The sequence below is a fragment of the Scyliorhinus canicula genome, chromosome 7 (genome assembly GCF_902713615.1).
Source record: "Scyliorhinus canicula chromosome 7, sScyCan1.1, whole genome shotgun sequence".
In the NCBI taxonomy this organism is placed as follows: domain Eukaryota; kingdom Metazoa; phylum Chordata; class Chondrichthyes; order Carcharhiniformes; family Scyliorhinidae; genus Scyliorhinus; species Scyliorhinus canicula.
Genome location: NC_052152.1, coordinates 102,688,463 through 102,701,359, shown reverse-complemented (window position 1 = coordinate 102,701,359; position 12,897 = coordinate 102,688,463). Strand labels below are relative to the sequence as shown.

At 49.0% G+C, this 12,897-nt stretch overlaps 1 protein-coding gene across 1 annotated transcript in view; it reads right to left on the bottom strand.

Moving 5' to 3' along the window:
* mid1 (midline 1) overlaps nucleotides 1-1,332 on the bottom strand; it is a 223,485-nt gene extending 222,153 nt beyond the window's left edge. The window contains exon 1 of the mRNA XM_038802566.1: nucleotides 1,048-1,332. The gene's annotated coding sequence lies outside the window, so the exon portion shown is untranslated. The remainder of the gene's footprint in view (nucleotides 1-1,047) is intronic.
* Nucleotides 1,333-12,897: the final 11,565 nt, after the last annotated feature.

Genomic DNA, 12,897 nt, shown 5'->3' with positions numbered 1-12,897 from the left:
AGACTTTGCACAGTCACCGAGAAATCAAACAAAACGGCCCAAATTGGAATAAGACTAGTTTGAAAACAATGGATGAAAGGGGCTGGGGTTTCAATGTATCTAGCTCCCCTTAATTTAAAAAGTCAAATCCAAACACATTAATTCACCAAAGTTATTATCATTTCATGTTGGCTAATGTAAACCACAGTGGACTGGATTAAACACCCATCTGTGACTGTAGACACTAAAATAGATGATAATTATCTTTCCAAGGCGGGTGAGGTCTGCTGAATCTAATGATTGCAAATCGCACTCATGTTAGATCTAGTCTAAAGGAGATTGTCTAGCGATGAATCAATGCCATCAGAATAAGTGTCATTAAATTGTCACAGAATGTAGCCAACGTGGTCTCAAGTAATTTAAGTAATCTTAATCAGTACGACAAGGTTGGATTGCAGGCACTGGCTGTCTTCTTAAACAAGGATACAAGAATTTCTGAGCACAGTATTGGCAGAGTTGGACTGTGGTTAACTCTTCACTGTCTGGCTGTGGCTGGATAGAGATTTCGGGTTTATAGATTTGAAATGAGAAGCCAATGCTACAAATCATCCGCCACCCCAGCGACTGACATAAAAGTCCCAACAAAGTTGGACCTTGCAAAACTCACACCTCCACTTAAAGTCCTGTAAAGTGATTCACCTACGGCACAGCTCTGCGCCGCTGTTTAAAAATCAAGTATACCAACAAACTGCTCTTTGTCCATGCTGAAGGATCTTTTCTGTTCCCACCAACCTACAAGCATGGGTTGCCATGGAGACACCGCACGTCCATTTGCCACACAAGTGATCAAAGGGCCCAAACAGCACACACACACACAAAACTTGCCAGACTTCCTACTGGCTGCCCACTAATTAACTGACAGAGGCTGAGGCTAGTGATCCCATTCACTCTCTGCAGTTAGCAGCAATATTCATTCAGTACTCCGCCAAAGTGGCAAGGCAAAATCAAATGGCAAAGCTCTCAAACAGGCCAGAGAGTTATGCCACAGTTTATTAGAATGATCGTTACCTGCTTCATCTTCAGAATCCCATTATCCACAGTACACCGAGAAGTCTGCAGCCACAATAAAGACAATTTGGCACAAGGGGGAGGGTTAAATCCATTCACTTCCCCCCCTCCTCCTCCACACAGACACACACACAGGGATCTATCAGCTCCTCACATTCTTTGTTTAAACTTTGTGCTGGGAAATCGCTCCATGCTAACTGACCAAATGATAACCGCACTCTCCCCTTCCGCTCTGTGAGAATAAGTTAGCAAGAAGGGGACATATCTGGCTGCTTCCTTCCTTAATGTAAGCCAAGCTCTGATCAGCTGCAACGAGCTGGGGGAGTGTGTGAGTGAGCCTCGCCAATCAGGCGCAGGGGGAGGAGGCTAACATGTCTACACTGGGATTAGGGAAGGTTTTCTAGGTATTTCAAGATAAAGGGCAACCCAGATCAAAGGCAACAGCTCGCAAAAGGGGAGGGGGCATGCTAAATTGTTGCATCCCTGACTTTATAGCTGAACTGTGTTTCAAATCATCTGTAAAACGAACGCAAAACCAGACTGGCCTGTGGCAAGACTTTGAAAGTCTCTGCGGTTGTGGATCAATTGATGGGATGTGGACTGAAATGTCTCGGGGCCTGTCGGGAACCATAACACCGGCCTTTTCTTTCTTTTCTTTTTCCCGCCTCCAACTCCCTTGACTGAATTCAGCAAGTAAAAAGCATTAGCAGGTGGTTGAACCATGAAGATGGAACTAAATCACAGCCCTCGCCGTCCCGGGAGGGATGTTCAAACTGTCACGGGCTGTCTCAAAGTTAATGTGATCACCAGTTCACAATCGTTAACAACCACACTCACAAATGGGGGGGGGGGGGGGGGGGGGGGGGGGAAGACAGATATTGGTTCAGGTTACACTTGGGATCCTGATTCCATCATTAAAAGAGGTGAATAAACTCATTGATATAGGGGCCTTTCAGCATGGTTCAAAGTGTTTCAGAGTGAATGCAGTCATTAGGAAGGATGGTCACGATTGCAATGTGTGAAAGCTGGCAAGCATGTCTTGCCCATTAGCTTTTCACAAACAGCAATGAGTTAATGGCCAGATGATTTTTCTTTGACAGCAGGAGAACTCTTATTCACACTAGCCGTGATCAGCTATGTTCAGTACTCCGCTTCGGTGGCAAGGCCAAATCAAATGGCAAAGCTCTCAAACTGGCCAGAGAGTTATGCCACAGTTTATTAGAATGATCGTTACCTGCTTCATCTTCAGAATCCCATTATCCACAGTACACCGAGAAGTCTGCAGCCACAAAAAAACCCCCTCCCCTCCACACCTCCACACAGGGATCTACCAGCTGCTCGCATTCTTTGTTTAAACTTTGTGCTGGGAAATCGCTTCACGCCGACTGATCAGATGATAACCGCACTCTCCCCTTCTGCTCTGTGAGAACAACTGTAACAGCCACCTGAGGGTGCTGGCGGCGCCTCAGTTTAAAATACAGCAGCACCTCTGCACACTGTAAGACTCTCTCAGTAAAGCAATGGGATTCCGCCCTCTGGAGTGGAGACTTGTACCAATGAATTACAAACTGAGAGGTGAGTACGCTACCCACTGAGCCAGGGCAGGCAGTCATCAGTTCTAACTCAAGTCAATTTCATCATTATGTATCACATGGTAACATAGAACAGTACATAGAACAGTACAGCACAGAACAGGCCCTTCGGCCCTCAATGTTGTGCCGAGCCATGATCACCTACTCAAACCCACGTATCCACCCTATACCTGTAACCCAACAACCCCCCCCCCCCTTAACCTTATTAGGACATTACGGGCAATTTAGCATGGCCAATCCACCTAACCCGCACATCTTTGGACTGTGGGAGGAAACCGGAGCACCCGGAAGAAACCCACGCACACAGGGGGAGGACGTGCAGACTCCACACAGACAGTGACCCAGCCGGGAATTGAACCTGGGACCCTGGAGCTGTGAAGCATTTATGCTAACCACCATGCTACCCTGCTGCCCCAATTAATACCTGGCCCATTAATAACCAGTTGGATAATGGTATAAAGGGTTGATATTAAATCTGTAAATATACAGTCTCCATGATCAGTGCTACAAGATCACATTATAACAGGGCATGGAGAGATAGTTCTATATGGAGCCTCATGTTAAGCATGTACTGTGCACAGTGGAATGCTCAATAAAAGGTAAAGTTGATCAACTGCCTTGCTTCCAGCAGTATCTGTAAATTCAGTTTATGAACAACCTAATCTAAGATTCACAATGATGATATTCGAGTGTGACCGTGGAAAACAGGATGAAAGAAGCAACAAATGAAGAGCTCAGCAATTAGAAAAAGCAGTGTTGGAACCAACAATTCTATGGACACGTGCTTGTAGGATTAGAATAGCGGTTTTAATATACTTACAACAGAGCCAGCCTGTTAGCTGTTGAACTTTCGGTGAACTGGCCGGCTGACCCTGTGGCACTGATCTTTATACAGCAGCTCCCGGGGGAGGAGTCCTGGGCGGAGCCAAGGGAGAAGCCCTGTACAACTCTCAAGCATTCCCAGAGCTACTCTCCCTGGAGGTCAGGTAGTGCAACTGCACTTACAATATAGACACATGTATATACAGATTATAATCCGGTGTGAATCACATTCACTACATTCACCCCCTGTGAAAAAATCGAGTCCAGTGGGGGTGGTGGCTCACAAAGTTAGTCTGTCCGGTGGACGAATTGTTCTTTTCGATCTGCGGAGCACCGGGGTTGCAGCCTCTTGCAGTGGCTGGATGGGTGTTGAAAGCTGGGGTAAAATGGCAGACTCCGGGGCGGGTCTCGTCCGAACTTTATACACCTCTGGCTCGACCGGAGACTGGAGGCGCTGGGGGCGGGTTGGTTCTGGCGTGTGGAAGCGGTGGGGTGAGCTTGCGGAATCGGGGGCGCAAGGGGGCGGCAGCATAGGGAACGGGGTAAGGGGTTCCTCAGCTGGGGTGGGGGGGGCTGGGTCCAGCCAGGTCCTGAAGGGATACTGTGTCCTGGCGACCGTCTGGGAACTCCACGAATGCGTACTGGAGATTGGAATGGAGGAGGCGCACCTTTTCAACAAGGGGGTCAGTTTTATGCCCCCTGACATGCTTCCTCAGGAGGACCGGGCCTGTTGTCCTCAGCCACGCCGGAAGTGAGACTCCCGTGGTAGTGCCCCTAGAAAAAATGAAGAGTCGCTCGTGAGGGGTTTGATTTGTAGCTGTACAGAGGAGGGATCTGATAGTGTGGAGTGCGTCTGGGAGGACTTCTTGCCATTGGGAGACTTGGAGTTTTCTAGACCGGAGGGTCAGCAGGACGGTCTTCCAGACCGTCTCATTCTCCCTCTCCACCTGTCCGTTCCCCCTGTGGTTGTAACTGGTAGTCCTGCTCGAGGCGATGCCCTTGTCGAGCAGGTACTGACGCAGCTCGTCGCTCATAAAGGACGAACCCCGGTCGCTGTGCACGTAGCTGGGGAAACCGAACAGGGTGAAGGCACTATGCAGGGCCCTAATGACTGTGTGGGAGGTCATATCAGGGCATGGAATGGCAAAAGGTAATCGGGAGAACTCGTCGATGATGTTGAGGAAATAAATGTTCTTGTTTGTGGAGGGGAGTGGCCCTTTGAAATCGATCGCAAGGCGTGCAAAGGACCTAGAAGCCTTGACCAGGTGGGCCCTGTCTGGTCTATAAAAGTGCGGTTTGCACTCTGCACAGATCGGGCAGTCCCTCAGCAGACAGGGGAAATAGTGTGGCCTTAAAGAGTGGGTGGGCTTTGTCCGCATATTGAGGGACCCACTGGGCGTAGTATGAAAAGAACCCCAAGCACCGTTTGAGGGCCTTGGGGCAATGAGGGAAGGGGAGTTCTAAGAGGGGGCGCATGGGGTCCGGGTCTGGGCCCAGGACTCCGTTCTTCACGACGTAGCCGAGGATGGCCAGTTTGTTTGTGTGGAAAACGCATTTCTCCTTGTTATAAGTGAGATTTCATTTCTGTGCCGTTTGGAGAAAACAGTGGAGGTTGGCGTCGTGGTCCTGCTGGTCATAGCCGCAGATGGTAACATTGTCCAGATACGGAAACGTGGCCCGCAGCCCGTACTGGTCTACCATTCGGTCCATTGCTCGTTGGAACACCGAAACCCCGTTGGTGACGCCGAAGGGAACCCGGAGGAAATGGAAGAGGCGGCCATCGGCCTCGAATGCAGTGTAGAGGCAGTCCTCCGGGTGGATTGGGAGCTGGTGGTATGCAGACTTCAGATCCACCGTGGAAAATAGCCGATATTGGGCGATCTGATTAACCATGTCTGCAATTCTGGGGAGGGGATATGCGTCTAGGAGCGTAAAGCGATTTATGGTCTGACTATAGTCGACGACCATGCAAAATTTTCCCCCGGTCTTGACGACCACCACCTGAGCTCTCCAGGGACTATTACTGGCCTCTATGATCCCCTCACTGAGCAGCCGTCGGACCTCCGATCGGATAAAGACCCTATCTTGTAGGCTGTATCGCCTGCTGCGAGTAGCTACTGGCTTGCAATCTGGAGTGAGATTGGCGAAGAGCGGAAGGGGGGAGATGCGCAGCGTGGCTAGGCTGCAGATAGTGAGTGGGACAGGGGCCCGCCGAAGCTGAGGGTGAGGCTCTTGAGGTTGCACTGGAAATCAAGGCCTAATAAGAGTGGCGCGCAGAGGTCGGGCAGGACAATGTGGTGAATGTGATTCACACCGGATTATAATCTGTATATACATGTGTCTATATTGTAAGTGCAATTGCACTACCTGACCACCAGGGGGAGTAGCTCTGGGAATGCTCGAGAATTGTACTGGGCTTCTCCCTTGGTTTCGCCCAGGACTCCTCCCCATGGTGCTGCTGTATAAAGATCAGTGCCACATGGTCAACCGGCCAGTTCACCGAAAGTTCAATGGCTAATAGGCTGGCTCTGTTGTGAGTATAGTAAAACCGCTATTCTAATCCTACAAGCACGTGTCCGTAGAATTGTTGTTTCCAACAGACATAAGTTTAAATTTAGAATAACTAGCGCCTCGAATTGTGAGCGTGGCGACGGTGCGTCCTTGGATTTGGACTAAGTGGGAGCCCGAAGTGCGGACGATAGTTTGGCTCACCAGAAAAATAGAAAGCGAACAGTGTCTTACCAGTTCTGGATGTATAAAGCTCTCGGTGCTCCCGGAGTCAAAGAGGCATGGCGTGCTGTACCCGTTGATCTGGACCTCCGCCATCGAACTTCGTAGGTGCTTGGGACGGGATTGATCCAGGGTGACCACGTTGAGTTGCTGGCCGCGTGGTGAGAGCCCGAGGAAGTTGTATTCAAGATGCCAATAGGAAGACTTTCAATTTATTCTCAGATGCAGATGGGGCCCGTGGATCGCACGTGGTGAGCGGCGAGGAAGATGGCGGCCCCCATGAGTTGCACGTGGCCGGCCACATGCTGGGGGTTTGCCAAGATGGCGGCCCCCATGGATCGCATTGGCGGGAGGGGGCGGAGTCGAGCCGTAGGCCGCAGCGTTTCGGGCCCCACGGGCCCGCTGGTGTTGGGAGCGATTTGTTCTCTCTGCAGGGGAGTTACAAACTGGGGCCCTTTTCGCGAGGCACACTCTTGCATAGTGGCCTTTCTTCCCGCAGCTGCTGCAGGTCGTGGATCGGGCTGGGCAGTGCTGCCGCAGGTGCTGGCTTTGGCCACCAAAATGGCAGGCTGGGGCAGCTGAGTAGCTGGCTGGGGCAGCAGAGTAACTGGCTTTGGCAGCGCGGTAGTTGGGGGGCCGTGCGGCACAGACCTGGGGGGACTGTTGGTCGGGGGTCCACGATGGGGTCACGGGGTCCGCGGGAAACGACGTGAGGCTGCGGAAGGAAACTTCCATAGTGGTAGCAGCCTCCACAGTAGTGTCTAAGTCCTGGGCCCCCTTTTCTAGCAGTCTTTGGCGCACATAGTTAGACCTAAGGCCCGCTATGAAAACGTCCCGCACAGCAAGCTCCCTATGTTCAGCCGCGGTAACGGCTTGATAATTACAGTCATTGGAAAGGTTGTTCAATTCCCTTACAAATTCGGCTAGCGTTTCTGTAGGCCGCTGACGCCGAGTCGTAAACACGTGGCGTGCATAAACCTTGTTAATGGGCCTAACGTACATTTTGTCCAGTATTGCCAGCGCTGCAGTGTAAGAACCGGCCGGATTCAGCTGTGTGGAGATTCTGTGGCTTACCCTCGCATGCAGTAGGCTGAGTTTTTGTTCCTCCGTTGTTCCAGCGGTGCTGGTTTCTGCCAGGTAGGCCTTAAAACATCTCAGCCAGTGGGAATAACATTTCCTTAGCCTCTGCATCCTGTGGGTCGAGTTCTAGGCGTCCGGGCTTGAGGGCTGCTTCCATGATTTCTTCGACTGTTTCCTAAGTATATTAAATTGTTGGAACCAACAATTCTACGGACACGTGCTTGTAGGATTAGAATAGCGGTTTTAATATACTTACAACAGAGCCAGCCTGTTAGCCGTTGAACTTTCGATGAACTGGCCGGCTGACCCTGTGGCACTGATCTTTATACAGCAGCTCCCGGGGGAGGAGTCCTGGGCGGAGCCAAGGGAGAAGCCCCGTACAACTCTCAAGCATTCCCAGAGCTACTCCCCCTGGAGGACAGGTAGTGCAACTGCACTTACAATATAGACATATGTATATACAGATTATAATCCGGTGTAAATCACATTCACCACAAGCAGCAAACTAAATGACTGCAGGATAAGGATAGCATGGGAACATTGTGAAGGGAAGTCACATAGGAAATCCCAGACCTGTCTTTACCAGAGTGTTTTGACCACGTGGAAGGCCCGGAGAAAGCCGAGAAGTGGCGGAACTGGCATCTCAAATTTAGCAGGTACAGAGCAGTTTTGGTATGAGCAGAAAAGACTATCAAGGAAGAGGTCAATACCGTATTCTATACCACAGGCAGTAATGCAGAAGATATGGTGGCATACAAAAAGGTTATTAAAGCCTTTGCTAATTATTTTAGGCCGCGATTCTCCGGGGCCAGCAGTCAGTGGTGGAAACCCTGGTGACCCAGTAAATCAGTCATCAGGTAAACAACAGGTTTCATGAGAGTCGGGAAACCCATAGCGAGTCTCCCAGCTGGCCTCGACGAGATTTCCGCCCAGAGCCGGCAGGAACATGCAAAGTGGTAATTAGCCCTATTAACCTGAATGCCATTTAGGGGCAGAACGCCTCATGGGATGCTCCAGCCGCCCCCCCCCCCCCCCCCCCCCCCCCCCGCCCCCCCCCCCCAAGCCGGGTGTCCCATTGGTGTGAATTGGTGCAAGTCCTAAAAGTCGGGGATCTGGCAGCTTGCACTCTAAGGGGTGGCCAAGATGTGATTACCCTTCCTACAACTGCCTCCAGAGTGCTGAGGGGGATTCTTCATGGGAGGAGGGGGTCGGCGGGGCAGGGGGCTTGTGCTGGGCTTCAGGGGCACAGGCCAGGTGTATTTCCTTGAATGGGGTTGTTTGGCTGGTCTTTCTATCTGCAGTCTTTGAACCCTTTAAACTGTTTGTCAGCATGTCAATATTATGTGTGAGAATAAATTGAAAGTCTTCCTATTGGCAGCCTCTAATCCCTTTAAACTGTCTGTCAGCACACCGTGTTCAAAGATTTGTGCGATTAAGGTAAAAGTATTCCTTTTAATGTAGTGGAAAGCTCTGCAGAGGTGTTTTTCACTGACAATTTCAATGCCCGTCAACCTTTTTTTAGTCTGACCATAGGTTCGTCCCGGGGAACATGGATGGGGGATTTCGGGGATGGTATAGAGCGGGCATTAGACAGCTGAAGGACCTGTTTATCGACGGAAGGTTTGCGAGCCTTCCCAGGGACAGGGTAAGTGCTGTCAGGGGGTGGGGGGGGGGGGGGGGGGATGGTCTCACAGGGTGTGGGCCACAACGATCCCACTGGAGCAGCTTGCTAAAGGATATGTTAGCGAGCAGTCACCCAGCCTTCTCCATTGGGGCCATGTCGTCAATCCTGGTGGGTTGCCTAATCATCTGGAGGAATCAAAAACAAAATCTCCCAACCATTGCTACAAGCAAACCCAGGAGAAAAATCATCACACCAAGAAAAAATAATTCTGCCATTTTCAAAATGCCTTTGAACACTTTTGTTCTTCATTTGTAAGAATATTGGACAAGGGGAGAATGAAAAGGCTGCTTCACTGATGAGTGAAATGTCATCCACTTGCTGTTGGCTTTCCAATTGGTGTGGGAATTGGTCTGAGCTTAAGGTGACCGATCATTGCTCCATAATTGAGCCAAATGTCCTTTGTCCTAGGAAGATAGAAGTCGGCCATTTGGCCCATCAAGCCTGCACTACCTTTCAATAAGTTCATGCCCTGGTCATGGTCTCCTCTTCACTTTCCTGTCTTCTCCCTTGACTAAAAAAAAAGATCTAATTCAGCTTGAATAAACGTTTTCTTTCCTTTTAAAAAAAAATTAGAGTACCCAATTATTTTGTTTCCAATTAAGGGGCAATTTAGCCTGGCCAATCCACCTAACCTGCACATCTTTGGCTTGTGGGGGTGAAACTCATGCAGACATGGGGAGAATGTGCAAACCCCACACGGACAGTGACCCAGGGTTTGAACCCGGGTCCTCAGCGCTGCACTCCCAGTGCTATCCACTGCACCATATGCCGCCCTGGCCTTGAATAAATTTAAAGGCCCAACCTCCACTACCTTCTGCGGAAGAGAATTCCACACTCCAACAACCCTCGGGGTTGGGGTCGCACGGTGGCGTGATGGTAGCTGCCTTCCGCCCTGAGGACCCGGGTTTGATCACGGCTCCGGGTCACTGTCTGTGTGGGGTTTACACATTCTCCTCCTGTCTGCGTGGATATCACACCCACAACCCAAAAATATGCAGGTTAGGTGGATTGGCCACACTAAAATTGCCCCTTAATTTAAAAAAAAACAACCCTTGGGGAGAAAAGTATTCTTCTCATGCCTGTCTTAAAAGAGAGCCTTTATTCTTCTTTTAATTCATTTTTTATTGGATGTGGGCTTCACTGGCTAGACCTTGAAAGAAGGGCAACGAAGGCTGGGCAGTAAACTTTTATGCGGCACCTTATCAAATGCCTTTTTGAAAATCCAAGTTCATGTATCTGGGCATCTGTTTCTCCCCTAATTCATTATTAAATCTTGCAAATGGTCAGTACATACTCTGTTCATGTTTCTGCCCTCTGAGGCCAGGCAGCAATTCCTACCCCCAAACCCTCCTTCCTCTGCCCTCCCACCACTGGCATCCTACTCCCACACCCCTCCCCCACTCTATTGGACCCGTTACCAGAATGTCTTTTCATTTTCTCCACAGGAATTGGTCATCCTGTGCGAGCAGATAATGGATGTGTCAGGTGATTGGTGGCAATATGAGGATGGGGGAATGCCAGGCGATCATGTGATGAAACCTTCAGGAACCTGTCTGAGCAGAGTTGATAGTCTGAGTTCAGATAGATATTTAACAGCCTGGGTTTTGGGGAGGGGGGAGGAGTGAGGGGATTGTGGAGGAGACCGGCTGCTTGAGATGGGTGTCCTTACCGCCTATGATATGATGGATGTGATTGGAAAGGAGGCGGTTTGACCTCCCGTTTTAACTAATTTAACTATCCCCTCCAAAGACAAAATTAACCTCAAGACTTCAGTGGACATAGGAGGGAAGAGGTAAAGGGAAATTGGGACCATGCATCATGAAATCAGTGAGTCAGTTTAGTCCTGGAAAACAGCTGGATATACAGGGATGTAAAGAAAGCCGGACTTTACACAGTGATACCTTCATCACACTCCATCATTTACACAAAGGAAAAACCTCCATTTATATATTGCCTTTCAGAACTCAGGACATCCGAAAGCACTTTATAGCCAATGAAGTACAGTCATTGTGGTAAGGGAGCGCAGCAGCCATTTTGCACACAGCAAGATTCCACAAACAGCAGTGTGACAATGACTAGGTAATCTTTTGTTTCGTATTGTTTGTTGAAAGTTGAATGGTGGCTAGGATGCCGGGTAAACATCCCTCTCTTCTTTGAAACAGTGCCATGGGACTTCTTATACACAACTGAGAGGGCAGAAAGGGCCTTAGATTAATGTCTCACTCAAGGGGCAGCATGGTGGTGCAGTGGTTAGCACTGCTGCCTCATGGCGCCGAGGTCCCAGGTTCGATCCCGGCTCTGTCCGTGTGAAGTTTGCACATTCTCCCCGTGTTTGCACATTACCCCCACAACCCAAAGATCTGCAAGGTAGGTGGATTGGCCATGCTAAATTGTCCCAAATTGGAAAAAATGAATTGCGTCTGCTAAATTTATTTTAAAAAAGATTAATGTCTCACCCAAAGTTAGCGGGCAGGATTCTCCGTTCCGCCACACCCGTTTTCTGGCGCACCCATGCCGGCAGCAGGATCCTCCGTCCCAGCAGCCGACCAATGGGGTTTCCATTGTGGCCACTCCACACCATTGGCAAATCTGCTTGCGTGAGTGCACTGCCGATGAAGCGGAGGTTCCCGTTGACGGGACTCCCGCCCAGCATCTCTGTTAGCTCAGCACTCCCTCAGTAAAGCACTGCCTTAACTCTCTGGAGTGGGGCTTTAATCCACAGTTTTCTGACTCAAAAGCAAGTCACAGCTATGTGCCTACTTTGAATTCAATCTGCTTGGTTCTTCCGTAAAAGTTGCCATGCAAGAGAGACTCGGAAAGAGAAGCAGGATTGCAAGGGTAACTTGGATAAAATTACATTTCCAGTGTCAAAGGCTGGAATATGTAAAGAGAAATGTTTACCTAAATGCTGCCAGAGATCAAAAATCCCACCGTGGAAAGGAAATAAAGAATGAAGCAAGAGAGATGGCAGGGAGATAAAAGGAAAGATAAATGCGGATAAGGTCCATATGTGACCTAAATACAAATGTGCCACAGTTATTTCTTCCAAAATAAGTATGCACAGAAACTATTAGAAACATAATCAAACTCTTTCAGAGGGTTACTGAGTACCTCATAGTAAATGCGTGAGGCCATTTAAATATATTTTTAAAGGATATATCCTACATTGCAATAGTGACTGCATTGCAAAAATTATTTTATTGGTTGCAAAGCACTTTGAGATATCTAGGGGTTGTGGAAAGTGCAATATAAATGCAAGCCTTCCTTTTCTTTTTTAGATTTAGTCTGATCATTTTATTTTATTCCTTTCCTCCCACATCCTCTTTTCCACTCCTAAATTCACTTCCTCCTGTGTCTACCTCTGGAAAAATACTCCGACTTTCTCAGACGCCCATGTTGATTTGCTCTGATTAGGTTTCTGCTCCAGTTACTGGACTGAAACTGTTGTAGGATGTGATATGTGCCCGTCGCCATTGTGATGTAAAGAGCAAGGGTCAACCTGGGTTTGGAGAACAGCATCGCCAATGATATAATGCACAGAGTCATATGGTGTTAGATTCAAAGAGAACACTCTGGAAGCAGCCTACATGGAGAAGCAGCTCCATGCATCACATTAATGGGAGTTGTAAACACTAACAATAAATAGATCATGTTTAAACAAACAAGTCTTAAGCTCCTCATAACAGACGGACACATAACGCAACACGTGCTCAGCAGTGAGACCATATTAGAATAGAAACAACACTTAACAAAGTCACAAATGACACCCTCAGTGACTGTGACTGGGGGGCAAACCATCTCTCCTTATGTTTATCAACCTGTCTGTAGCCTTTAATGCAGTTGACCATGGAATCCACCATCCTATCCACCTTTGAATCTGCAACATTATTCTCTCTGCCTCAGATCATCAGCTGGTGAAACCCTCATCCATGCTTTTTCTCC